The 3,493-nt window shown below is 38.1% G+C and overlaps 1 pseudogene; it reads left to right on the top strand.

Moving 5' to 3' along the window:
* The first annotated feature begins 2,176 nt into the window (after positions 1–2,176).
* Positions 2,177–2,303, top strand: LOC121937405 (annotated as a pseudogene).
* Positions 2,304–3,493: the final 1,190 nt, after the last annotated feature.

Raw genomic sequence — 3,493 nt, 5'->3', positions numbered from 1 at the left:
CTATTCCCCTTTTCTTCTGTTTTTTTGTAACTGGCAGGATTGCAATACTAGCCTGCTCCCATCCTCCCCCATGTTCAATCAGAGAGTCCTTGAGCAGTTCACATTTTGAAATGCAATTGCCATTGACCCCATAGCTGGAGACGTAGATTTTCCAGAAATCTGCAATATGATTCACCATCTTGTGTATCTTTACAGTGCATTCTACTTTTGTTGAGGATGTGTATTTTTTTATTAAACAAAAAACAGCTTACAAAACCTATTTGATCACAAGCAATATTAGGACAAAAGGACTGGAATCCTATTTGTAACTTCAGATTACACAGATGTATATCTTGTTTTGGATGGATCACCAGAGACCATTCACTAGCCCCTTCTGCTCCATTCAGACACTTGAGGAACTGCAACATCTGTCCAATGGCTGGGAGTGGTGCAATTAAGTGATTGGGGGAAGGCAATATGGCAGTACAAACTGTGTAACCTCTTATTAGTGGTTCTCCAGTGAGAGGAAGAAGAACAAGGCTGCATTTCTTTGATTCCTTTCTTCTTTCTGGAAACTAGCCTCTCCTCTCCATTTCCCATTACCAGCCATTTAATGACTTTAGCAGCAGCTCTGTATACATGTAGAAGAGGAAGCAATGCCTTCCTTATACTCCTTTCAACTCTCTAAAAAAACTATGAGCTGTCTCCAGACTAAATGAAGTTGAACACTTTCATTATCCAAAGACACTTTTGACTTCTTGGTCCAGTGGCTTTTATGCTGAATTTTGCACATGTCTCTACAATACGTCTGGTTTGCAAATCATATTTTTGGAATGCGTTTGTTATAGGTACATCTCATCTTTTCTGCAAGGAGCTCAGGATTTTCCATTTATATTTTATCCTCACACGAATGCAATGAAGAAGGTTATGCTTTAAAACAAGAGCTTCTGGCCCATTTGTTCAGTCGGAGCTTTACATCTGAGTGGAATTTTGAGGGTGGAATTCCAGAGTCCCAGCCTAATACTCCACTCCAGTATACAGTCTTAAAATGTTGCACAATTATCATTTCGTACATCTTGTTCTTTGAGATCTCTTGCAGTGTTTGGTGTCCTGTCCATTTGAGAGCCAACTAGATGAGACAAGAAGCATTTGTATTTATTTATTTATTTGGATTGAAATTAATTAGAAAAAATTAAGCCAGCAGGCATAAACTAAAATACTCCAGTGATAAACCATTCATTCATAAGCATCTAGTAAAGAAAACTAAATATACATGCTATAAAGTTAATGTTTCTATATCACATGTTCAAATATTAAAAGGATTCTAAGGTCCTCCATTTATTGAATAATAGTGGGTCGGCATTTCTCTCTGCTTTGCTGCAATATAATTCCTTTTTCGCACAGAAGAAAGGCACAGGAAACCCATTTCTTTTCACCAAAAAGGTAATTTCCACATAGGTAAACAGTTCAAGTGAACATGCAAGTCCACTGTATCAAAAGAAATTGGGAAACAAAATTAATTTGTCTGATACCATTTGCTCAGAATGAAATTGCCACAGGACAGAGGTAGATTATATGTATAACAGATGCATGAGGAGAATTACAGCACTGTTCTGTATTAGGAGATGGTTAGAAATTTGGATAAATGGAAAGCAATGTGTGTACTTGTTTGGTCTTTTCCCTTTCTCTTCTAAAAAAACAGGAGTAAGAGTTAGCAGATCTCTGTGGATTTCAGTCAAGTTATCCCTGTTTCTATGAGCTGATGTGTGAATTCAGTATCTGATTTGTGGGTTTGGGGGCTGAAACTTTGTTTCTCTGTATGGAGGGGTTTGTTTATTGTTGGATGTTAAACCAAGGAACATACATTGTTTCTGGATGTGTGTGAGAGTGAGTGAGTGTGTTTGTGTGTGTGCGAGAGAGAGGGAGCTGGGGGGCTGGTGTCTGAATTCAAAGAACAAAAATAAACAGGATGGGCAACTGTTTCACTTGGTCTCAGTGTTTTTCTGCTTCGGAAAAGATGTGAATTCCATTTTGACATGAACAAAAGTAATTATTTTCATATGTGCATCTACACCTGCTTTCCTCAATGGGCATGAATGGGGATAATAAGAGTATAGCACATCTGAAAGGAATACTAGGTTGGGGAAGGATTATCCAATGTTGTATGTAAATGCTTATGGAAATATTACACAACCACATACCAGTCCTTGGCTTTTTGGCTAAGATCAAGTGTATATCTGTTCTTATCAATTTAATATCTGATGTGTCCTTTTTGTGGAGAGACCGTATATCATAGTGGTTTGAGTGCTAGACTAGGACTTCAGAAGGTCAGGGTTCAAATTCTCACTTTGGCATGGAAACTCCCTGAGTGACCTTACACAAGTCATACTCTCTTAGCCTCAGAGAAAGGCAAGGGAAAAACCTCTCTGATGAAATTTGCCAAGGAAACTCCATGATAAGTTCTCCTTAAGGTTGCAATAAGTTGGAAATTACTTAAAGAGACACAACATGAACAGCAACACGATCACATTACCTTTTCTGTTCTTTTTATGTTGTCCTACATTTTCTTTTTTTTGGGGGGGGGGCTGATGTATAAGTGCCTCTTATATATCTAGGACCCTTATACCTTCAACACACCATTTTCATCATTCTTGAAATAGGAAGAAAGAGAGTCCAGAATTTCACAGTTTTATTGAAGATTTCCACTTTAGTGAGACTTTTTTTTTTTTTACTAAAAGTCTTTTTCATCTGTATTCACTCAATAAATCCTGGTTTCTCATTATTTCCAGATCACTTTCTTCAGTATTGAGTGCTATTACTGGCAGGGCTTGTCTCCACAGTTGCTGATGAGGTAGGCTCCTGAAATTGTACTAGAAATCTTGGAGAACGGATAGGACAAAGTACCATTTGTGTCAGAAGTGAGGACAAAAGAACAAAGATAAGGATTTTTGGAGAAGGAATTTCATGCAGAGCCATGCTCCCACCCAAACGCTGAATGCTCATTGCTAGAAAAGCAAGACCCACTAATCCAAGTGCCATCTGATTGTAGTTCCACTTAGGGTATATGTGTACTTGTCTGACAGCAAAATTATTTTTGTAAGGATCATCATTGTTAAAAGTATACTCCAATACTTAGACTTGTCATATTTAAAAAGGTAAGTTGATAGATGGTTTTCTATTACAGCTAGATGGAAAAATTTGGAGCATTCTTTATTCAAACACCATACACAGTTAAGACTGTTTTTCAATGGAGGACTAATTGAAAGAAAAAGGGGGGAAAAAACTGCAACTGATGGGTGCCATCACATGCATAGGAAGATTGTTTGCCAGTGATCTGAACTGAAGAAATCGATGCTAGTGTTCAACCTGCAGTTTCACAGGAAGTAGGAAAAAGCTTATTTTTGTTGTGTGCCTTCAACTCATTTTCAGTTTATGGAGACCCAAAGGTAAACCCATCATGGGGTTTGGGGGAGGGGGATGAGAGTTTTGCCTCATCCAATGTCACCAGTGGGTT

The sequence above is a fragment of the Sceloporus undulatus genome, chromosome 7 (genome assembly GCF_019175285.1).
Source record: "Sceloporus undulatus isolate JIND9_A2432 ecotype Alabama chromosome 7, SceUnd_v1.1, whole genome shotgun sequence".
NCBI classification, from domain to species: domain Eukaryota; kingdom Metazoa; phylum Chordata; class Lepidosauria; order Squamata; family Phrynosomatidae; genus Sceloporus; species Sceloporus undulatus.
The sequence above is the reverse complement of the archived record's forward strand: the minus strand, read 5'-3'. Positions and strand labels throughout refer to the sequence as shown.